Source organism: Anser brachyrhynchus, assembly GCF_964034855.1.
Source record: "Anser brachyrhynchus genome assembly, contig: SCAFFOLD_234, whole genome shotgun sequence".
Classification (NCBI taxonomy): domain Eukaryota; kingdom Metazoa; phylum Chordata; class Aves; order Anseriformes; family Anatidae; genus Anser; species Anser brachyrhynchus.
Window position 1 is genome coordinate 153,299 of NW_027663966.1, and position 24,215 is coordinate 177,513.

General features: G+C 50.7%; 2 long non-coding RNA genes across 2 annotated transcripts; both read left to right on the forward strand.

Annotated features, from left to right (window-relative positions):
• Window positions 1-1,885: 1,885 nt before the first annotated feature.
• LOC308186573 lies at window positions 1,886-3,391 on the forward strand. The gene is made up of 2 exons (XR_013944113.1): window positions 1,886-2,437; window positions 2,552-3,391. It is a non-coding gene; the product is annotated as an uncharacterized lncRNA (long non-coding RNA).
• A 3,912-nt stretch (window positions 3,392-7,303) lies between these two features.
• Window positions 7,304-10,964, forward strand: LOC308186569. Its single transcript, XR_013944111.1, has 2 exons — window positions 7,304-10,010; window positions 10,125-10,964. It is a non-coding gene; the product is annotated as an uncharacterized lncRNA (long non-coding RNA).
• The last annotated feature ends 13,251 nt before the right edge of the window (window positions 10,965-24,215 follow it).

The following is a 24,215-nucleotide window of genomic DNA, read 5'->3' on the forward strand; positions in this document are numbered from 1 at the left end:
TAAGGTGTTAGGGTTTTAAGGTTTCAGGGCTAAGGCACTAGGGTTGGGTTTCAGGGTTAGGGTTTCCAGGGTTTAGGGTTAGGATTGTAAGGTTGTTAGGGTTGGAGTTATAAGGGTTAGGGTTTGCGGGTTAGTGTGTTAAGGTTTTAAAGTATTTTGTGGTTTTAGTGTTGATAGGGTTTTTAGGGTTAGGGTCTTAGGGTTTTAGTTATGGTCAGGTATTTAGGGTTAGGGTTTTAAGGTCTTATTTTTTTTTTTTTTAAGGTTAGGGTCTCCAGCGTTAGGGCTTTGAGAATCTTTACGTTTTGGGTTAGGGTTTAGAGGGTCTTAATTTTTAGGGTTAGGGCTTTTAGGCGTAGGTCTAGTGTGGTAAATTTTATCGGGTTAGGACTGTAAGGGTTTTTAGGGTTAGGGTTTCTAGGGTTTTTTGGGGTAGGGGTTAGGGTTAGATCCGTGGTTGCCATAGCGTTAGGGGTCAAGGTTCTTAGGGGTTAGGCCTAATATTAGGGCGGAAGGCCAAAATAAGAGGGTGGGAGCCCCCCCCAAAATTGAAGGGTTGAAGCCCCAAGTTAGGGGAAGGAACGTCAAAATTGTGGGGTCCCCCAAAATTGGGCGGAAGAACTTTTAATATTAGGGGGGAACCCAAAAAAGGAGGGTGGGGGACTCTAAAATCGGTTGTGTCCCCCCCAAATTAGGGGAGGAACCCCCAAAATTGGGTGGGCGAACCCCCAAATTGGGGGGAAGAAGACTTAAATGGAAGTGTGAAATTCCAGAATTGGATGTGGACCCCCCAGAACAGTCTTCAGGGGTTTAGTGTGGTAAATTTTATCGGGTTAGGGCTGTAAGGGTTTTTAGGGTTAGGGTTTCTAGGGTTTGTTGGGGTAGGGGTTAGGGTTAGATCCGTGGTTGCCATAGGCTTAGGGGTCAAGGTTCTTAGGGGTTAGGCCTAATATTAGGGCGGAAGGCCAAAATAAGAGGGGAGGAGCCCACCCAAAATTGAAGGGTTGAAGCCCAAAGTTAGGGGAAGGAACGTCAAAATTGTGGGGTCCCCCAAAATTGAGCGGAAGAGCTCTTAATATTGGGGGAAACCCAAAAAAGGAGGGTGGGGGACTCTAAAATTGGTTGTGTCCCCCCCAAAATTGGTTGTGTCCCCCCCAAAATTGGTTGTGTCCCCCCCAATTAGGGGAGGAACCCCCAAAATTGGGTGGGCGAACCCCCATATTGGGGGGGAAGAACACTTAAATGGAAGTGTGAAATTCCAGAATTGAATGTGGACCCCCCAGAACAGTCTTCAGGGGTTTAGTGTGGTAAATTTTATTGGGTTAGGGCTGCAAGGGTTTTTAGGGTTAGGGTTTCTAGGGTTTGTTGGGGTAGGGGTTAGGGTTAGATCCGTGGTTGCCATAGGCTTAGGGGTCAAGGTTCTTAGGGGTTAGGCCTAATATTAGGGCGGAAGGCCAAAATAAGAGGGGGGGAGCCCCCCCCAAAATCGAAGGGTTGAAGCCCAAAGTTAGGGGAAGGAACGGCCAAATTGTGGGGTCTCCCAAAATTGGGCGGAAGAACTCTTTAATATTAGGGGGGAACCCAAAAAAGGAGGGTGGGGGACTCTACAATTGGGGGGGGACCCCCAAAATTGGTCGGGTCTCCCCAAATTAGGGGAGGAACCCCCAAAATTGGGTGGGTGAACCCCCAAATTGGGGGGAAGAAGACTTAAATGGAAGTGTGAAATTCCAGAATTGAATGTGGACCCCCCCCAGGCCTGGGGAGGAATCCCCAAACTTGGGGGCGACCCCCAAATTTGGGGTTAAAGCCCCAGATCCCGGGGAGCTAAGCCCCAAATTAAGGGAAGGAACCTCAAACATGTGGTGAAAACCCCAACATTGGGGGAAAGAACCTTAATATTAGGGTGGCAGGCCAAGAAAGGATGGTGGGGGCCTCCAAAATTGTGGGGGGCTTGGAATTGGGGGGAATCCCCAAAATGGTGGGGGAACCCCAAAAGTGAGGGGGGGGGGGCGAAGCACCAAATTAGGGGAAGGAACCCCAAAATTGCGGGGAAGAACTCTGAAATGGAGAGCTGAAAACCCGAAATTGAGGGGAAACCCCCCAAAACGGCGGGAAAACCCTCCATAAACACGAAACCGGTAATGGAACAGAGCAAAAAATGGCGTCCTACGGCAAGGTGCGAGGCTCAATTTTCTGGGGAGTGCTGGGAAATGTAGTTCTTGGCCACCGGGTTTCCGGGAGTCCATATTGTTTTCCCAGAGCATGCCGGGAGATGTAGTTCTCGGACACTGGGCTTCCGGGAGGCCATGTTGGTTTCCCATCTTTGCTAGACTCCGGGTGCTCTGGCTTCACAGAGAAACCCCCAAACTGAAAAATGTACCTGCTAATATATTGGGCTCTAAATGTAGCCCTGGGTTAATTGAATAACAATCCCTGGGTAAGATTGAAGTGCAGGAGGGGTTGGCTACGGTTTTAAGAGCCGGTTTGCAGAAAAGGGATTTCCCGTTAAGAAATGGCATATACTGATTGTTCTCTTCCTTGCTCTGCCAAGACCTGAAGCACATCTTGGAAGCCAGGCAGAATCCGTGGAGCCAATGGAGTTCTCAAGCTCGACTTCAGCTTCTTCCCAGCTAGAAGAAGCAAGGACACGCCGGCTGAGTTCCACAGGCAACGCACCCGTATCTGTAGACGAGGATTTAGAGATGCTACTTTGGGAACTCTCAGACGGCATACTGGAAGCCGAGCTCGACTTGGACCCAGGGAAGGATGAGGATGACCTCCTCCTTGAGCTTTCCAAGATGATTGATGATTGAACTGCATAGTCCTATGGTATATTAAAAAAAAAAAAAAAAAAAAAAAAAAAAACCAACTCTTCTTCTTGTTGGATACCCTGAGGTGATCCTTTTTCTAACTGAGGCTTTGCAATGAGACTTAAAGCACAGTTGGAACTGGTAGAAATTGGCAGGATCTGCACTCAGTTGTCCTAAGTTTTCCTGCTGGTCAGAGTTAAGGTCTTGTGCATAGTTCCGTAAGTAGAGGTGGCTACCTTTGATATCAAGAGGACAAAACACTTGTTTCTTTTGGCACAGAAAGATGTCCATCGGCACGCTGTGGTGGCTGTGAATTGACGTAGTGATGGAGCGATGCTCTGAAGGCTTAAATGGAAAGCTTCTTCCTTCCGCCCCCCCTTGGCACAGCTCGATGTTGGGCACATTGTGAAGCCTGGGTGTTCTGATTTCTCGGACAGTTGATACCCAAATCCCGGAGTTACTATGTCAACTCTTGACTTTTATTTGTGTATGCCATTGTTTTGACTGTAATCTTTTCAGATGATGAAGCTGTAAGGGCGGGAGGGAGCAAAATAATTATTCTAGCGTTGTGGACCAAACATGCTGCCAGGAGTGGTGGTGGTGGGGTCAGCCCACCCGGCCTTACTTTCAATTATCAGGGATGATAAAATGGTGTGAAAAGCAGCAGCTCTGCGATACGGCTACGCTACCCCCACTCCCTTCTCTTGTGCTGTACCAAAGTTCCCCCAAGCTTTGGTTGGTGCTTTTTGCTGGTGACAGTAGGACTCCAGGGCGAGTAGTCGGGACTCTCCTGCAGTAACTGGGTCAATTAAGGGTTGGTTTAAGTGCCTCCTGGTTTTTAAAATTGCTCCCCTGAGCTGCTGGCTCTGCTGCCTGCTACAGCAAATGTTCGGGTGCCATCAGCGTCGCACTTGGGCGTGGGCACTGACCCTGCGGAGGAGAGCTGAGACTCGCGTGTATTGTGTACCCTGCCGCCAGTGATCGTTTTCCCCTAGCAGATCTATTTTGAATCATTTCCCTAAATTTTAGAGGAACTTTAGGCTCTTTGTGCTATGATTTGTGAAGCTGTAGGGGCCCTCAGGCATTTGCTGCTGGCAGAGGAAAACCGCTTGTCGAATTTGTTGTAAATACTTTCTGTTTGGACAACAACGCCTGGGGGTGTGTGTGTGTGTGTGTGTGTGTGTGTGTGTGTGCGTGCTTTGACGACCCCCTGCGACGCCCCAGCTCCGCGAGGGAAGCTTTGAAGCGGCTCTGGGAAAACCTCTGCGGAAGAAACCGCTGCTAGTGACTTGCAGAAAAGGGACTCCACAATCAGTGAGATTGTAAAGTAGGTATGTTTATTCAGCGCTGGGCAGCACGGGAGGTCGTGGGCATGAAGATTGATGACTCTTCCTCGTCACCGCTAGTTGACCTCTTGTCTTTGCACAGACTCAGTTCTCCTTGGCTCTTGTCCATCTGCAGGACCAGTTTCTCCCAGTTTCTTAAGACAGGCTCACTCTCTTATTAGGAGACTGACCTTGGTAAGGGGCCCAAGGCTTCTTGCTTTAGTTAATTGGCACAATGCACCATAGTTAGCAAAGACGCTAAGCAGCATCCTAGTTTAACGCCGTCAGCGCTCTATCTCTACTTGATAAGATTCTCCTAACTCCCTCTCTCACTGGAGCCCACGCAGCCCTCCGTCCTGCCGAAGGACTTCACGGGGACTTCTGCCGGCTCCGGGTGCCCGCACACACACAGAAATGGCTTTGAGAGAAAACAATCAGGAGGAGGAGAGCTCAGAGACTGCGGCCGGCTTCGGCCACCTTCCCCTCGCTTTCCCTCTCCGTGTTCAAACCGAGCACTGTTCTGCCGTCAACCTTCGCTGCCTCTGCCCGCGGCGCTGGGCTTTCGCGTGTGCCATTGCTCCTCTACATATTTTATCCTTCCTTTTGTAAGGAATGGTCCAGCAATTCGTGTCACTAAGGGATTTGAAGGGTTAACATCGAGGCCCGGGTCTAGGTGATAAGAGAACAAAGGGGTTTTTAGGGAAAAGTGCTGACTACTGCAGGGGATGTTGCTAGAGTTTCTGAAATCCGGCGCAGAGGCTCCCAAATGAGGAGGAAGGGGGAGCTGAAGGACAATTGAAGGACAAAAGCCTGAGAGGAAGACAACCAGCATTCAGCCCGAGCAAGCCCCGAGAGACCACCAGAGACTGGTACGCAGGCGCCCCTGGGAGGGGTTTTGGATTCCGGAAACCAATTCTAATAACCCTGCCTCTTCTCGAAGTAGTAATGAATATGTATTAGCCTGGGAGCATCAAAACCAGCCGCCTTACGTAACAGGTGTGCGTCCTGGGGGAGCAGAGACTCCCGGCGCACCCAGCGCTGCTTGCTTGCCTCTATTCGTTTAATAAATTGTAAACTTTGATTGTAATCCTATTTGGATTTATAACAGCCATTTATAACACTTTTTATATTTGTATTTTATTTAAGGCTGTCTTGCCCCCCTCCCCCCCCAGCCTCGCTGCTCGCCAATAAAGCTGGCGCAGGGGCTAAGGGATTTGAAGGGCCTGCTTGTACACCTAAGGGATTTGAGGGCCTGCTTGTACACCTTTGGGGACTGCCTCTTTTTGGGGGGGGGGGGGGGGGGGGGGTGTTAGGAGCTGCTTGTATACTTTTTTAGGCATTCCTCTGAGAGGGGGTTGGGAGCTTCGTGTATACTGGGGGGGGAGGGCCTCCCTCGAGGTGGAAGCGGGGGGGGTTGGAGCGTTTCTACACTGTAGGGGCCTGCCTGTACACTTTTGGGGCCTGCCTTGGAGGGGTTGGGAACTGCTTGTACACCTTTGGGGCCTGCGTCTGCGTGGGGCGGGGGGGGTTGGGGGGTTGGAGCTGGTTTTAACCTTTCGGGCTTGCATCTGGAGGGGGTTGGGGCCTGCCTTTGGGGGGGTGGTTGTGAGCTGCTTGTATACTGTAGGGGCCTGCTTGTACACCTTTGGGGCCTGCGTCTGGGGGGGGGTGGGAGCTGCTTGTACACTGTTAGGGCCTGCCTTGGGGGAGGGGTTGGGGCATGTGCCTTGGGGGCATGGGGTTGGGAGCTGCTTCTACGCTGTAGGGGTCTGGGTCTTGGGGGGTTGGGGCTGTTTGTACACCTTTGGGGCGTGCCTCTGGGGAGGATGGGGAGTTGCTTGTACACCTTTGGGGCCTGTGTCTGGGGGGGGGGTTGGGGCCTGTGCCGGGGGGGTTGGGAGCTTCTTGTACGCTCTAGGGTCTTCTGGCAGGCTTTGGGGCCTCCCTTTGAGGGGGGCAGTTGGGAGCTGGTTGTACACCTTTGGGGCCTGAGTCTGGGGTGTGGGGGCTGGGGCTGAGGCCTGGGGCCTGGGGCATGCATCTGGGTGGTGGTGGTGGGGGGTCCAGTTCATGGGGGGGGTGGGTTGGGAGCTGCTTGTGGACAGTTGGGGTCTGCATCCGGGTGTGGCTGGGGCCTGCTTGTAGACTTCTGCAGCCTGTGTCTGGTGTTTGGGGGCTTTTCTGTAGTGTTTGGGGATTGCATTTTGGCTTTGGGATGTGTCTAGAGCTTCTGGGGCCTAGCTGTAGTGCTTGGGGCCTGCGTCTGGGGCTTTTCTGTAGCATTTTGGTAGCGTGTTTGTGATTTGGGGTCTGTATCCAGGGTTTTGCCTTTTTTGTAGTTTTCAGCTTTGTGTCTGTTTCTTTGTTGGTTGCCTGGGGTTTGGGGTTTGGATCATTAGTCAGTGTCATTAGCGTCGGGGGGTTGATATGAAGGGTTAGGGTTGTGGTTAGAGTTGTTAGGGTTAAAGAGAATAAGGATTTTAGGGTAAGGGGATCAAGGTTGTGGGAATAAAAATGTTTTTGCACAGAGTTACATCGTTTAGAGGGAAGGAAGGTGGTATTGATATATGCTTGCAGTGATAAGAAAGCTTAACAGACAACCTTGTAAAATGCAGACAACCAGAATCCTTAGAGCAATTGGGTGGAAATCACGGTGTAAGAAACATTACCACCTCAAAGAGGAAAACAGTCAAGAAAAAAATAAAATTGACTAGTAACAGGCCAGCAGCTGTGTATTTTCTGTGAAGCACTGGATAGATTGTGAACATGGATTACCCAGTCAATGGGGAAACTGGGGAGGGTCGTGGTCACCGAGAGGAAAAAAAAATTATATAAACTGTGTTATGGAACTAGTAGGTGGCTTGTGGGACGCCTGCCATTGCAATCGTGAATAAAAATGCTACCTCACTGAGATACTTGCCTGAGCCTATGGTATTGGTTACAGAGTGTTTCTAATAAGGTGTTAGGGTTTTAAGGTTTCAGGGCTAAGGCACTAGGGTTGGGTTTCAGGGTTAGGGTTTCCAGGGTTTAGGGTTAGGATTGTAAGGTTGTTAGGGTTGGAGTTATAAGGGTTAGGGTTTGCGGGTTAGTGTGTTAAGGTTTTAAAGTATTTTGTGGTTTTAGTGTTGATAGGGGTTTTAGGGTTAGGGTCTTAGGGTTTTAGTTATGGTCAGGTATTTAGGGTTAGGGTTTTAAGGTCTTATTTTTTTTTTTTTTAAGGTTAGGGTCTCCAGCGTTAGGGCTTTGAGAATCTTTACGTTTTGGGTTAGGGTTTAGAGGGTCTTAATTTTTAGGGTTAGGGCTTTTAGGCGTAGGTCTAGTGTGGTAAATTTTATCGGGTTAGGACTGTAAGGGTTTTTAGGGTTAGGGTTTCTAGGGTTTTTTGGGGTAGGGGTTAGGGTTAGATCCGTGGGAGCCGTAGTGTTAGGGGTCAGGGTTCTTAGGGGTAAGGCCCAATATTAGGGTGGAAGGCCAAACTAAGGGGGGAGCCCCCCCCAAAATTGAAGGGTCGAAGCCCCAATTTAGGGGAAGAAACGTCAAAATTGTGGGGTCCCCCAAAATTGGGCGGAAGAGCTCTTAATATTGGGGGAAACCCAAAAAAGGAGGGTGGGGGACTCTAAAATTGGGGGGACCCCCCCAAATTGGTTGTGTCCCCCCCAAATTGGTTGTGTCCCCCCCAATTAGGGGAGGAACCCCCAAAATTGGGTGGGCGAACCCCCAGATTGGGGGGGCAGAACACTTAAATGGAAGTGTGAAATTCCAGAATTGAATGTGGACCCCCCAGAACAGTCTTCAGGGGTTTAGTGTGGTAAATTTTATCGGGTTAGGGCTGTAAGGGTTTTTAGGGTTAGGGTTTCTAGGGTTTGTTGGGGTAGGGGTTAGGGTTAGATCCGTGGTTGCCATAGCGTTAGGGGTCAAGGTTCTTAGGGGTTAGGCCTAATATTAGGGCGGAAGGCCAAAATAAGAGGGTGGGAGCCCCCCCCGAAATTGAAGGGTTGAAGCCCCAAGTTAGGGGAAGGAACGTCAAAATTGTGGGGTCCCCCAAAATTGGGCGGAAGAACTTTTAATATTAGGGGGGAACCCAAAAAAGGAGGGTGGGGGACTCTAAAATCGGTTGTGTCCCCCCCAAATTAGGGGAGGAACCCCCAAAATTGGGTGGGCGAACCCCCAAATTGGGGGGAAGAAGACTTAAATGGAAGTGTGAAATTCCAGAATTGGATGTGGACCCCCCAGAACAGTCTTCAGGGGTTTAGTGTGGTAAATTTTATCGGGTTAGGGCTGTAAGGGTTTTTAGGGTTAGGGTTTCTAGGGTTTGTTGGGGTAGGGGTTAGGGTTAGATCCGTGGTTGCCATAGGCTTAGGGGTCAAGGTTCTTAGGGGTTAGGCCTAATATTAGGGCGGAAGGCCAAAATAAGAGGGGAGGAGCCCACCCAAAATTGAAGGGTTGAAGCCCAAAGTTAGGGGAAGGAACGTCAAAATTGTGGGGTCCCCCAAAATTGAGCGGAAGAGCTCTTAATATTAGGGGGAAACCCAAAAAAGGAGGGTGGGGGACTCTAAAATTGGTTGTGTCCCCCCCAAAATTGGTTGTGTCCCCCCCAAAATTGGTTGTGTCCCCCCCAATTAGGGGAGGAACCCCCAAAATTGGGTGGGCGAACCCCCATATTGGGGGGGAAGAACACTTAAATGGAAGTGTGAAATTCCAGAATTGAATGTGGACCCCCCAGAACAGTCTTCAGGGGTTTAGTGTGGTAAATTTTATTGGGTTAGGGCTGCAAGGGTTTTTAGGGTTAGGGTTTCTAGTGTTTGTTGGGGTAGGGGTTAGGGTTAGATCCGTGGTTGCCATAGGCTTAGGGGTCAAGGTTCTTAGGGGTTAGGCCTAATATTAGGGCGGAAGGCCAAAATAAGAGGGGGGGAGCCCCCCCCAAAATCGAAGGGTTGAAGCCCAAAGTTAGGGGAAGGAACGGCCAAATTGTGGGGTCTCCCAAAATTGGGCGGAAGAACTCTTTAATATTAGGGGGGAACCCAAAAAAGGAGGGTGGGGGACTCTACAATTGGGGGGGGACCCCCAAAATTGGTCGGGTCTCCCCAAATTAGGGGAGGAACCCCCAAAATTGGGTGGGTGAACCCCCAAATTGGGGGGAAGAAGACTTAAATGGAAGTGTGAAATTCCAGAATTGAATGTGGACCCCCCCCAGGCCTGGGGAGGAATCCCCAAACTTGGGGGCGACCCCCAAATTTGGGGTTAAAGCCCCAGATCCCGGGGAGCTAAGCCCCAAATTAAGGGAAGGAACCTCAAACATGTGGTGAGAACCCCAACATTGGGGGAAAGAACCTTAATATTAGGGTGGCAGGCCAAGAAAGGATGGTGGGGGCCTCCAAAATTGTGGGGGGCTTGGAATTGGGGGGAATCCCCAAAATGGAGGGGGAACACCAAAAGTGGGGGGGGGGGCGAAGCACCAAATTAGGGGAAGGAACCCCAAAATTGCGGGGAAGAACTCTGAAATGGAGAGCTGAAAACCCGAAATTGAGGGGAAACCCCCCAAAACGGCGGGAAAACCCTCCATAAACACGAAACCGGTAATGGAACAGAGCAAAAAATGGCGTCCTACGGCAAGGTGCGAGGCTCAATTTTCTGGGGAGTGCTGGGAAATGTAGTTCTTGGCCACCGGGTTTCCGGGAGTCCATATTGTTTTCCCAGAGCATGCCGGGAGATGTAGTTCTCGGACACTGGGCTTCCGGGAGGCCATGTTGGTTTCCCATCTTTGCTAGACTCCGGGTGCTCTGGCTTCACAGAGAAACCCCCAAACTGAAAAATGTACCTGCTAATATATTGGGCTCTAAATGTAGCCCTGGGTTAATTGAATAACAATCCCTGGGTAAGATTGAAGTGCAGGAGGGGTTGGCTACGGTTTTAAGAGCCGGTTTGCAGAAAAGGGATTTCCCGTTAAGAAATGGCATATACTGATTGTTCTCTTCCTTGCTCTGCCAAGACCTGAAGCACATCTTGGAAGCCAGGCAGAATCCGTGGAGCCAATGGAGTTCTCAAGCTCGACTTCAGCTTCTTCCCAGCTAGAAGAAGCAAGGACACGCCGGCTGAGTTCCACAGGCAACGCACCCGTATCTGTAGACGAGGATTTAGAGATGCTACTTTGGGAACTCTCAGACGGCATACTGGAAGCCGAGCTCGACTTGGACCCAGGGAAGGATGAGGATGACCTCCTCCTTGAGCTTTCCAAGATGATTGATGATTGAACTGCATAGTCCTATGGTATATTAAAAAAAAAAAAAAAAAAAAAAAAAAAAACCAACTCTTCTTCTTGTTGGATACCCTGAGGTGATCCTTTTTCTAACTGAGGCTTTGCAATGAGACTTAAAGCACAGTTGGAACTGGTAGAAATTGGCAGGATCTGCACTCAGTTGTCCTAAGTTTTCCTGCTGGTCAGAGTTAAGGTCTTGTGCATAGTTCCGTAAGTAGAGGTGGCTACCTTTGATATCAAGAGGACAAAACACTTGTTTCTTTTGGCACAGAAAGATGTCCATCGGCACGCTGTGGTGGCTGTGAATTGACGTAGTGATGGAGCGATGCTCTGAAGGCTTAAATGGAAAGCTTCTTCCTTCCGCCCCCCCTTGGCACAGCTCGATGTTGGGCACATTGTGAAGCCTGGGTGTTCTGATTTCTCGGACAGTTGATACCCAAATCCCGGAGTTACTATGTCAACTCTTGACTTTTATTTGTGTATGCCATTGTTTTGACTGTAATCTTTTCAGATGATGAAGCTGTAAGGGCGGGAGGGAGCAAAATAATTATTCTAGCGTTGTGGACCAAACATGCTGCCAGGAGTGGTGGTGGTGGGGTCAGCCCACCCGGCCTTACTTTCAATTATCAGGGATGATAAAATGGTGTGAAAAGCAGCAGCTCTGCGATACGGCTACGCTACCCCCACTCCCTTCTCTTGTGCTGTACCAAAGTTCCCCCAAGCTTTGGTTGGTGCTTTTTGCTGGTGACAGTAGGACTCCAGGGCGAGTAGTCGGGACTCTCCTGCAGTAACTGGGTCAATTAAGGGTTGGTTTAAGTGCCTCCTGGTTTTTAAAATTGCTCCCCTGAGCTGCTGGCTCTGCTGCCTGCTACAGCAAATGTTCGGGTGCCATCAGCGTCGCACTTGGGCGTGGGCACTGACCCTGCGGAGGAGAGCTGAGACTCGCGTGTATTGTGTACCCTGCCGCCAGTGATCGTTTTCCCCTAGCAGATCTATTTTGAATCATTTCCCTAAATTTTAGAGGAACTTTAGGCTCTTTGTGCTATGATTTGTGAAGCTGTAGGGGCCCTCAGGCATTTGCTGCTGGCAGAGGAAAACCGCTTGTCGAATTTGTTGTAAATACTTTCTGTTTGGACAACAACGCCTGTGTGTGTGTGTGTGTGTGTGTGTGTGTGTGTGTGTGTGCGTGCTTTGACGACCCCCTGCGACGCCCCAGCTCCGCGAGGGAAGCTTTGAAGCGGCTCTGGGAAAACCTCTGCGGAAGAAACCGCTGCTAGTGACTTGCGGAAAAGGGACTCCACAATCAGTGAGATTGTAAAGTAGGTATGTTTATTCAGCGCTGGGCAGCACGGGAGGTCGTGGGCATGAAGATTGATGACTCTTCCTCGTCACCGCTAGTTGACCTCTTGTCTTTGCACAGACTCAGTTCTCCTTGGCTCTTGTCCATCTGCAGGACCAGTTTCTCCCAGTTTCTTAAGACAGGCTCACTCTCTTATTAGGAGACTGACCTTGGTAAGGGGCCCAAGGCTTCTTGCTTTAGTTAATTGGCACAATGCACCATAGTTAGCAAAGACGCTAAGCAGCATCCTAGTTTAACGCCGTCAGCGCTCTATCTCTACTTGATAAGATTCTCCTAACTCCCTCTCTCACTGGAGCCCACGCAGCCCTCCGTCCTGCCGAAGGACTTCACGGGGACTTCTGCCGGCTCCGGGTGCCCGCACACACACAGAAATGGCTTTGAGAGAAAACAATCAGGAGGAGGAGAGCTCAGAGACTGCGGCCGGCTTCGGCCACCTTCCCCTCGCTTTCCCTCTCCGTGTTCAAACCGAGCACTGTTCTGCCGTCAACCTTCGCTGCCTCTGCCCGCGGCGCTGGGCTTTCGCGTGTGCCATTGCTCCTCTACATATTTTATCCTTCCTTTTGTAAGGAATGGTCCAGCAATTCGTGTCACTAAGGGATTTGAAGGGTTAACATCGAGGCCCGGGTCTAGGTGATAAGAGAACAAAGGGGTTTTTAGGGAAAAGTGCTGACTACTGCAGGGGATGTTGCTAGAGTTTCTGAAATCCGGCGCAGAGGCTCCCAAATGAGGAGGAAGGGGGAGCTGAAGGACAATTGAAGGACAAAAGCCTGAGAGGAAGACAACCAGCATTCAGCCCGAGCAAGCCCCGAGAGACCACCAGAGACTGGTACGCAGGCGCCCCTGGGAGGGGTTTTGGATTCCGGAAACCAATTCTAATAACCCTGCCTCTTCTCGAAGTAGTAATGAATATGTATTAGCCTGGGAGCATCAAAACCAGCCGCCTTACGTAACAGGTGTGCGTCCTGGGGGAGCAGAGACTCCCGGCGCACCCAGCGCTGCTTGCTTGCCTCTATTCGTTTAATAAATTGTAAACTTTGATTGTAATCCTATTTGGATTTATAACAGCCATTTATAACACTTTTTATATTTGTATTTTATTTAAGGCTGTCTTGCCCCCCTCCCCCCCCAGCCTCGCTGCTCGCCAATAAAGCTGGCGCAGGGGCTAAGGGATTTGAAGGGCCTGCTTGTACACCTAAGGGATTTGAGGGCCTGCTTGTACACCTTTGGGGACTGCCTCTTTTTGGGGGGGGGGGGGGGGGGGGGTGTTAGGAGCTGCTTGTATACTTTTTTAGGCATTCCTCTGAGAGGGGGTTGGGAGCTTCGTGTATACTGGGGGGGGAGGGCCTCCCTCGAGGTGGAAGCGGGGGGGGTTGGAGCGTTTCTACACTGTAGGGGCCTGCCTGTACACTTTTGGGGCCTGCCTTGGAGGGGTTGGGAACTGCTTGTACACCTTTGGGGCCTGCGTCTGCGTGGGGCGGGGGGGGTTGGGGGGTTGGAGCTGGTTTTAACCTTTCGGGCTTGCATCTGGAGGGGGTTGGGGCCTGCCTTTGGGGGGGTGGTTGTGAGCTGCTTGTATACTGTAGGGGCCTGCTTGTACACCTTTGGGGCCTGCGTCTGGGGGGGGGTGGGAGCTGCTTGTACACTGTTAGGGCCTGCCTTGGGGGAGGGGTTGGGGCATGTGCCTTGGGGGCATGGGGTTGGGAGCTGCTTCTACGCTGTAGGGGTCTGGGTCTTGGGGGGTTGGGGCTGTTTGTACACCTTTGGGGCGTGCCTCTGGGGAGGATGGGGAGTTGCTTGTACACCTTTGGGGCCTGTGTCTGGGGGGGGGGTTGGGGCCTGTGCCGGGGGGGTTGGGAGCTTCTTGTACGCTCTAGGGTCTTCTGGCAGGCTTTGGGGCCTCCCTTTGAGGGGGGCAGTTGGGAGCTGGTTGTACACCTTTGGGGCCTGAGTCTGGGGTGTGGGGGCTGGGGCTGAGGCCTGGGGCCTGGGGCATGCATCTGGGTGGTGGTGGGGGGGGGTCCAGTTCATGGGGGGGGTGGGTTGGGAGCTGCTTGTGGACAGTTGGGGTCTGCATCCGGGTGTGGCTGGGGCCTGCTTGTAGACTTCTGCAGCCTGTGTCTGGTGTTTGGGGGCTTTTCTGTAGTGTTTGGGGATTGCATTTTGGCTTTGGGATGTGTCTAGAGCTTCTGGGGCCTAGCTGTAGTGCTTGGGGCCTGCGTCTGGGGCTTTTCTGTAGCATTTTGGTAGCGTGTTTGTGATTTGGGGTCTGTATCCAGGGTTTTGCCTTTTTTGTAGTTTTCAGCTTTGTGTCTGTTTCTTTGTTGGTTGCCTGGGGTTTGGGGTTTGGATCATTAGTCAGTGTCATTAGCGTCGGGGGGTTGATATGAAGGGTTAGGGTTGTGGTTAGAGTTGTTAGGGTTAAAGAGAATAAGGATTTTAGGGTAAGGGGATCAAGGTTGTGGGAATAAAAATGTTTTTGCACAGAGTTACATCGTTTAGAGGGAAGGAAGGTGGTATTGATATATGCTTGCAGTGATAAGAAAGCTTAACAGACAACCTTGTAAAATGCAGACAACCAGAATCCTTAGAGCAATTGGGTGGAAATCACGGTGTAAGAAACATTACCACCTCAAAGAGGAAAACAGTCAAGAAAAAAATAAAATTGACTAGTAACAGGCCAGCAGCTGTGTATTTTCTGTGAAGCACTGGATAGATTGTGAACATGGATTACCCAGTCAATGGGGAAACTGGGGAGGGTCGTGGTCACCGAGAGGAAAAAAAAATTATATAAACTGTGTTATGGAACTAGTAGGTGGCTTGTGGGACGCCTGCCATTGCAATCGTGAATAAAAATGCTACCTCACTGAGATACTTGCCTGAGCCTATGGTATTGGTTACAGAGTGTTTCTAATAAGGTGTTAGGGTTTTAAGGTTTCAGGGCTAAGGCACTAGGGTTGGGTTTCAGGGTTAGGGTTTCCAGGGTTTAGGGTTAGGATTGTAAGGTTGTTAGGGTTGGAGTTATAAGGGTTAGGGTTTGCGGGTTAGTGTGTTAAGGTTTTAAAGTATTTTGTGGTTTTAGTGTTGATAGGGGTTTTAGGGTTAGGGTCTTAGGGTTTTAGTTATGGTCAGGTATTTAGGGTTAGGGTTTTAAGGTCTTATTTTTTTTTTTTTAAGGTTAGGGTCTCCAGCGTTAGGGCTTTGAGAATCTTTACGTTTTGGGTTAGGGTTTAGAGGGTCTTAATTTTTAGGGTTAGGGCTTTTAGGCGTAGGTCTAGTGTGGTAAATTTTATCGGGTTAGGACTGTAAGGGTTTTTAGGGTTAGGGTTTCTAGGGTTTTTTGGGGTAGGGGTTAGGGTTAGATCCGTGGGAGCCGTAGTGTTAGGGGTCAGGGTTCTTAGGGGTAAGGCCCAATATTAGGGTGGAAGGCCAAACTAAGGGGGGAGCCCCCCCCAAAATTGAAGGGTCGAAGCCCCAATTTAGGGGAAGAAACGTCAAAATTGTGGGGTCCCCCAAAATTGGGCGGAAGAGCTCTTAATATTGGGGGAAACCCAAAAAAGGAGGGTGGGGGACTCTAAAATTGGGGGGACCCCCCCAAATTGGTTGTGTCCCCCCCAAATTGGTTGTGTCCCCCCCAATTAGGGGAGGAACCCCCAAAATTGGGTGGGCGAACCCCCAGATTGGGGGGGCAGAACACTTAAATGGAAGTGTGAAATTCCAGAATTGAATGTGGACCCCCCAGAACAGTCTTCAGGGGTTTAGTGTGGTAAATTTTATCGGGTTAGGGCTGTAAGGGTTTTTAGGGTTAGGGTTTCTAGGGTTTGTTGGGGTAGGGGTTAGGGTTAGATCCGTGGTTGCCATAGCGTTAGGGGTCAAGGTTCTTAGGGGTTAGGCCTAATATTAGGGCGGAAGGCCAAAATAAGAGGGTGGGAGCCCCCCCCGAAATTGAAGGGTTGAAGCCCCAAGTTAGGGGAAGGAACGTCAAAATTGTGGGGTCCCCCAAAATTGGGCGGAAGAACTTTTAATATTAGGGGGGAACCCAAAAAAGGAGGGTGGGGGACTCTAAAATCGGTTGTGTCCCCCCCAAATTAGGGGAGGAACCCCCAAAATTGGGTGGGCGAACCCCCAAATTGGGGGGAAGAAGACTTAAATGGAAGTGTGAAATTCCAGAATTGGATGTGGACCCCCCAGAACAGTCTTCAGGGGTTTAGTGTGGTAAATTTTATCGGGTTAGGGCTGTAAGGGTTTTTAGGGTTAGGGTTTCTAGGGTTTGTTGGGGTAGGGGTTAGGGTTAGATCCGTGGTTGCCATAGGCTTAGGGGTCAAGGTTCTTAGGGGTTAGGCCTAATATTAGGGCGGAAGGCCAAAATAAGAGGGGAGGAGCCCACCCAAAATTGAAGGGTTGAAGCCCAAAGTTAGGGGAAGGAACGTCAAAATTGTGGGGTCCCCCAAAATTGAGCGGAAGAGCTCTTAATATTAGGGGGAAACCCAAAAAAGGAGGGTGGGGGACTCTAAAATTGGTTGTGTCCCCCCCAAAATTGGTTGTGTCCCCCCCAAAATTGGTTGTGTCCCCCCCAATTAGGGGAGGAACCCCCAAAATTGGGTGGGCGAACCCCCATATTGGGGGGGAAGAACACTTAAATGGAAGTGTGAAATTCCAGAATTGAATGTGGACCCCCCAGAACAGTCTTCAGGGGTTTAGTGTGGTAAATTTTATTGGGTTAGGGCTGCAAGGGTTTTTAGGGTTAGGGTTTCTAGTGTTTGTTGGGGTAGGGGTTAGGGTTAGATCCGTGGTTGCCATAGGCTTAGGGGTCAAGGTTCTTAGGGGTTAGGCCTAATATTAGGGCGGAAGGCCAAAATAAGAGGGGGGGAGCCCCCCCCAAAATCGAAGGGTTGAAGCCCAAAGTTAGGGGAAGGAACGGCCAAATTGTGGGGTCTCCCAAAATTGGGCGGAAGAACTCTTTAATATTAGGGGGGAACCCAAAAAAGGAGGGTGGGGGACTCTACAATTGGGGGGGGACCCCCAAAATTGGTCGGGTCTCCCCAAATTAGGGGAGGAACCCCCAAAATTGGGTGGGTGAACCCCCAAATTGGGGGGAAGAAGACTTAAATGGAAGTGTGAAATTCCAGAATTGAATGTGGACCCCCCCCAGGCCTGGGGAGGAATCCCCAAACTTGGGGGCGACCCCCAAATTTGGGGTTAAAGCCCCAGATCCCGGGGAGCTAAGCCCCAAATTAAGGGAAGGAACCTCAAACATGTGGTGAGAACCCCAACATTGGGGGAAAGAACCTTAATATTAGGGTGGCAGGCCAAGAAAGGATGGTGGGGGCCTCCAAAATTGTGGGGGGCTTGGAATTGGGGGGAATCCCCAAAATGGAGGGGGAACCCCAAAAGTGGGGGGGGGGGCGAAGCACCAAATTAGGGGAAGGAACCCCAAAATTGCGGGGAAGAACTCTGAAATGGAGAGCTGAAAACCCGAAATTGAGGGGAAACCCCCCAAAACGGCGGGAAAACCCTCCATAAACACGAAACCGGTAATGGAACAGAGCAAAAAATGGCGTCCTACGGCAAGGTGCGAGGCTCAATTTTCTGGGGAGTGCTGGGAAATGTAGTTCTTGGCCACCGGGTTTCCGGGAGTCCATATTGTTTTCCCAGAGCATGCCGGGAGATGTAGTTCTCGGACACTGGGCTTCCGGGAGGCCATGTTGGTTTCCCATCTTTGCTAGACTCCGGGTGCTCTGGCTTCACAGAGAAACCCCCAAACTGAAAAATGTACCTGCTAATATATTGGGCTCTAAATGTAGCCCTGGGTTAATTGAATAACAATCCCTGGGTAAGATTGAAGTGCAGGAGGGGTTGGCTACGGTTTTAAGAGCCGGTTTGCAGAAAAGGGATTTCCCGTTAAGAAATGGCATATACTGATTGTTCTCTTCCTTGCTCTGCCAAGACCTGAAGCACATCTTGGAAGCCAGGCAGAATCCGTGGAGCCAATGGAGTTCTCAAGCTCGACTTCAGCTTCTTCCCAGCTAGAAGAAGCAAGGACACGCCGGCTGAGTTCCACAGGCAACGCGCCCGTATCTGTAGACGAGGATTTAGAGATGCTACTTTGGGAACTCTCAGACGGCATACTGGAAGCCGAGCTCGACTTGGACCCAGGGAAGGATGAGGATGACCTCCTCCTTGAGCTTTCCAAGATGATTGATGATTGAACTGCATAGTCCTATGGTATATTAAAATAACAAAAAAAACAAAAAAAAAAACAAAAAAAAAACCAACTCTTCTTCTTGTTGGATACCCTGAGGTGATCCTTTTTCTAACTGAGGCTTTGCAATGAGACTTAAAGCACAGTTGGAACTGGTAGAAATTGGCAGGATCTGCACTCAGTTGTCCTAAGTTTCCCTGCTGGTCAGAGTTAAGGTCTTGTGCATGGTTCCGTAAGTAGAGGTGGCTACCTTTGATATCAAGAGGACAAAACACTTGTTTCTTTTGGCACAGAAAGATGTCCATCGGCACGCTGTGGTGGCTGTGAATTGACGTAGTGATGGAGCGATGCTCTGAAGGCTTAAACGGAAAGCTTCTTCCTTCCGCCCCCCCTTGGCACAGCTCGATGTTGGGCACATTGTGAAGCCTGGGTGTTCTGATTTCTCGGACAGTTGATACCCAAATCCCGGAGTTACTATGTCAACTCTTGACTTTTATTTGTGTATGCCATTGTTTTGACTGTAATCTTTTCAGATGATGAAGCTGTAAGGGCGGGAGGGAGCAAAATAATTATTCTAGCGTTGTGGACCAAACATGCTGCCAGGAGTGGTGGTGGTGGGGTCAGCCCACCCGGCCTTACTTTCAATTATCAGGGATGATAAAATGGTGTGAAAAGCAGCAGCTCTGCGATACGGCTATGCTACCCCCACTCCCTTCTCTTGTGCTGTACCAAAGTTCCCCCAAGCTTTGGTTGGTGCTTTTTGCTGGTGACAGTAGGACTCCAGGGTGAGTAGTCGGGACTCTCCTGCAGTAACTGGGTCAATTAAGGGTTGGTTTAAGTGCCTCCTGGTTTTTAAAATTGCTCCCCTGAGCTGCTGGCTCTGCTGCCTGCTACAGCAAATGTTCGGGTGCCATCAGCGTCGCACTTGGGCGTGGGCACTGACCCTGCGGAGGAGAGCTGAGACTCGCGTGTATTGTGTACCCTGCCGCCAGTGATCGTTTTCCCCTAGCAGATCTATTTTGAATCATTTCCCTAAATTTTAGAGGAACTTTAGGCTCTTTGTGCTATGATTTGTGAAGCTGTAGGGGCCCTCAGGCATTTGCTGCTGGCAGAGGAAAACCGCTTGTCGAATTTGTTGTAAATACTTTCTGTTTGGACAACAACGCCTGGGTGTGTGTGTGTGTGTGTGTGTGTGTGTGTGCGTGCTTTGACGACCCCCTGCGACGCCCCAGCTCCGCGAGGGAAGCTTTGAAGCGGCTCTGGGAAAACCTCTGCGGAAGAAACCGCTGCTAGTGACTTGCGGAAAAGGGACTCCACAATCAGTGAGATTGTAAAGTAGGTATGTTTATTCAGCGCTGGGCAGCACGGGAGGTCGTGGGCATGAAGATTGATGACTCTTCCTCGTCACCACTAGTTGACCTCTTGTCTTTGCACAGACTCAGTTGCTCCTTGGCTCTTGTCCATCTGCAGGACCAGTTTCTCCCAGTTTCTTAAGACAGGCTCACTCTCTTATTAGGAGACTGACCTTGGTAAGGGGCCCAAGGCTTCTTGCTTTAGTTAATTGGCACAATGCACCATAGTTAGCAAAGACGCTAAGTAGCATCCTAGTTTAACGCCGTCAGCGCTCTATCTCTACTTGATAAGATTCTCCTAACTCCCTCTCTCACTGGAGCCCACGCAGCCCTCCGTCCTGCCGAAGGACTTCACGGGGACTTCTGCCGGCTCCGGGTGCCCGCACACACACAGAAATGGCTTTGAGAGAAAACAATCAGGAGGAGGAGAGCTCAGAGACTGCGGCCGGCTTCGGCCACCTTCCCCTCGCTTTCCCTCTCCGTGTTCAAACCGAGCACTGTTCTGCCGTCAACCTTCGCTGCCTCTGCCCGCGGCGCTGGGCTTTCGCGTGTGCCATTGCTCCTCTACATATTTTATCCTTCCTTTTGTAAGGAATGGTCCAGCAATTCGTGTCACTAAGGGATTTGAAGGGTTAACATCGAGGCCCGGGTCTAGGTGATAAGAGAACAAAGGGGTTTTTAGGGAAAAGTGCTGACTACTGCAGGGGATGTTGCTAGAGTTTCTGAAATCCGGCGCAGAGGCTCCCAAACGAGGAGGAAGGGGGAGCTGAAGGACAATTGAAGGACAAAAGCCTGAGAGGAAGACAACCAGCATTCAGCCCGAGCAAGCCCCGAGAGACCACCAGAGACTGGTACGCAGGCGCCCCTGGGAGGGGTTTCGGATTCCGGAAACCAATTCTAATAACCCTGCCTCTTCTCGAAGTAGTAATGAATATGTATTAGCCTGGGAGCATCAAAACCAGCCGCCTTACGTAACAGGTGTGCGTCCTGGGGGAGCAGAGACTCCCGGCGCACCCAGCGCTGCTTGCTTGCCTCTATTCGTTTAATAAATTGTAAACTTTGATTGTAATCCTATTTGGATTTATAACAGCCATTTATAACACTTTTTATATTTGTATTTTATTTAAGGCTGTCTTGCCCCCCTCCCCCCCCAGCCTCGCTGCTCGCCAATAAAGCTGGCGCAGGGGCTAAGGGATTTGAAGGGCCTGCTTGTACACCTAAGGGATTTGAGGGCCTGCTTGTACACCTTTGGGGACTGCCTCTTTTTGGGGGGGGGGGGGGGGGGGTGTTAGGAGCTGCTTGTATACTTTTTTAGGCATTCCTCTGAGAGGGGGTTGGGAGCTTCGTGTATACTGGGGGGGGAGGGCCTCCCTCGAGGTGGAAGCGGGGGGGGTTGGAGCGTTTCTACACTGTAGGGGCCTGCCTGTACACTTTTGGGGCCTGCCTTGGAGGGGTTGGGAACTGCTTGTACACCTTTGGGGCCTGCGTCTGCGTGGGGCGGGGGGGGTTGGGGGGTTGGAGCTGGTTTTAACCTTTCGGGCTTGCATCTGGAGGGGGTTGGGGCCTGCCTTTGGGGGGGTGGTTGTGAGCTGCTTGTATACTGTAGGGGCCTGCTTGTACACCTTTGGGGCCTGCGTCTGGGGGGGGGTGGGAGCTGCTTGTACACTGTTAGGGCCTGCCTTGGGGAGGGGTTGGGGCATGTGCCTTGGGGGCATGGGGTTGGGAGCTGCTTCTACGCTGTAGGGGTCTGGGTCTTGGGGGGTTGGGGCTGTTTGTACACCTTTGGGGCGTGCCTCTGGGGAGGATGGGGAGTTGCTTGTACACCTTTGGGGCCTGTGTCTGGGGGGGGGGTTGGGGCCTGTGCCGGGGGGGTTGGGAGCTGCTTGTACGCTCTAGGGTCCTCTGGCAGGCTTTGGGGCCTCCCAGGGGGGCAGTTGGGAGCTGGTTGTACACCTTTGGGGCCTGAGTCTGGGGTGTGGGGGCTGGGGCTGAGGCCTGGGGCCTGGGGCATGCATCTGGGTGGTGGTGGGGGGGGGTCCAGTTCATGGGGGGGGTGGGTTGGGAGCTGCTTGTGGACAGTTGGGGTCTGCATCCGGGTGTGGCTGGGGCCTGCTTGTAGACTTCTGCAGCCTGTGTCTGGTGTTTGGGGCTTTTCTGTAGTGTTTGGGGATTGCATTTGGCTTTGGGATGTGTCTAGAGCTTCTGGGGCCCTAGCTGTAGTGCTTGGGGCCTGCGTCTGGGGCTTTTCTGTAGCATTTTGGTAGCGTGTTTGTGATTTGGGGTCTGTATCCAGGGTTTTGCCTTTTTTGTAGTTTTCAGCTTTGTGTCTGTTTCTTTGTTGGTTGCCTGGGTTTGGGGTTTGGATCATTAGTCAGTGTCATTAGCGTCGGGGGGTTGATATGAAGGGTTAGGGTTGTGGTTAGAGTTGTTAGGGTTAAAGAGAATAAGGATTTTAGGGTAAGGGGATCAAGGTTGTGGGATAAAAATGTTTTTGCACAGAGTTACATCGTTTAGAGGAAGGAAGGTGGTATTGATATATGCTTGCAGTGATAAGAAAGCTTAACAGACAACCTTGTAAAATGCAGACAACCAGAATCCTTAGAGCAATTGGGTGGAAATCACGGTGTAAGAAACATTACCACCTCAAAGAGGGAAAACAGTCAAGAAAAAAATAAAATTGACTAGTAACAGGCCAGCAGCTGTGTATTTTCTGTGAAGCACTGGATAGATTGTGAACATGGATTACCCAGTCAATGGGGAAACTGGGGAGGGTCGTGGTCACCGAGAGGAAAAAAAAATTATATAAACTGTGTTATGGAACTAGTAGGTGGCTTGTGGGACGCCTGCCATTGCAATCGTGAATAAAAATGCTACCTCACTGAGATACTTGCCTGAGCCTATGGTATTGGTTACAGAGTGTTTCTAATAAGGTGTTAGGGTTTTAAGGTTTCAGGGCTAAGGCACTAGGGTTGGGTTTCAGGGTTAGGGTTTCCAGGGTTTAGGGTTAGGATTGTAAGGTTGTTAGGGTTGGAGTTATAAGGGTTAGGGTTTGCGGGTTAGTGTGTTAAGGTTTTAAAGTATTTTGTGGTTTTAGTGTTGATAGGGTTTTTAGGGTTAGGGTCTTAGGGTTTTAGTTATGGTCAGGTATTTAGGGTTAGGGTTTTAAGGTCTTATTTTTTTTTTTTTAAGGTTAGGGTCTCCAGCGTTAGGGCTTTGAGAATCTTTACGTTTTGGGTTAGGGTTTAGAGGGTCTTAATTTTTAGGGTTAGGGCTTTTAGGCGTAGGTCTAGTGTGGTAAATTTTATCGGGTTAGGACTGTAAGGGTTTTTAGGGTTAGGGTTTCTAGGGTTTTTTGGGGTAGGGGTTAGGGTTAGATCCGTGGGAGCCGTAGTGTTAGGGGTCAGGGTTCTTAGGGCTAAGGCCCAATATTAGGGTGGAAGGCCAAACTAAGGGGGGAGCCCCCCCCAAAATTGAAGGGTAGAAGCCCCAATTTAGGGGAAGAAACGTCAAAATTGTGGGGTCCCCCAAAATTGGGCGGAAGAGCTCTTAATATTGGGGGAAACCCAAAAAAGGAGGGTGGGGGACTCTAAAATTGGGGGGACCCCCCCAAATTGGTTGTGTCCCCCCTCAAATTGGTTGTGTCCCCCCCAAAATTGGTTGTGTCCCCCCCAATTAGGGGAGGAAAACCCAAAATTGGGTGGGCGAACCCCCAGATTGGGGGGGCAGAACACTTAAATGGAAGTGTGAAATTCCAGAATTGAATGTGGACCCCCCAGAACAGTCTTCAGGGGTTTAGTGTGGTAAATTTTATCGGGTTAGGGCTGCAAGGGTTTTTAGGGTTAGGGTTTCTAGGGTTTGTTGGGGTAGGGGTTAGGGTTAGATCCGTGGTTGCCATAGCGTTAGGGGTCAAGGTTCTTAGGGGTTAGGCCTAATATTAGGGCGGAAGGCCAAAATAAGAGGGGGGGAGCCCCCCCCAAAATCGAAGGGTTGAAGCCCAAAGTTAGGGGAAGGAACGGCCAAATTGTGGGGTCTCCCAAAATTGGGCGGAAGAACTCTTTAATATTAGGGGGGAACCCAAAAAAGGAGGGTGGGGGACTCTACAATTGGGGGGGGACCCCCAAAATTGGTCGGGTCTCCCCAAATTAGGGGAGGAACCCCCAAAATTGGGTGGGTGAACCCCCAAATTGGGGGGAAGAAGACTTAAATGGAAGTGTGAAATTCCAGAATTGAATGTGGACCCCCCCCAGACCTGGGGAGGAATCCCCAAACTTGGGGGGGACCCCCAAAATTGGGGTTAAAGCCCCAGATCCCGGGGAGCTAAGCCCCAAATTAAGGGAAGGAACCTCAAACATTTGAAGAGAACCCCAACATTGGGGGAAAGAACCTTAATATTAGGGTGGCAGGCCAAGAAAGGATGGTGGGGGCCTCCAAAATTGTGGGGGGCTTGGAATTGGGGGGAATCCCCAAAATGGAGGGGGAACCCCAAAAGTGGGGGGGGGGGGCGAAGCACCAAATTAGGGGAAGGAACCCCAAAATTGCGGGGAAGAACTCTGAAATGGAGAGCTGAAAACCCAAAATTGAGGGGAAACCCCCCAAAACGGCGGGAAAACCCTCCATAAACACGAAACCGGTAATGTAACAGAGCAAAAAATGGCGTCCTACGGCAAGGTGCGAGGCTCAATTTTCTGGGGAGTGCTGGGAAATGTAGTTCTTGGCCACCGGGTTTCCGGGAGTCCATATTGTTTTCCCAGAGCATGCCGGGAGATGTAGTTCTCGGACACTGGGCTTCCGGGAGGCCATGTTGGTTTCCCATCTTTGCTAGACTCCGGGTGCTCTGGCTTCACAGAGAAACCCCCAAACTGAAAAATGTACCTGCTAATATATTGGGCTCTAAATGTAGCCCTGGGTTAATT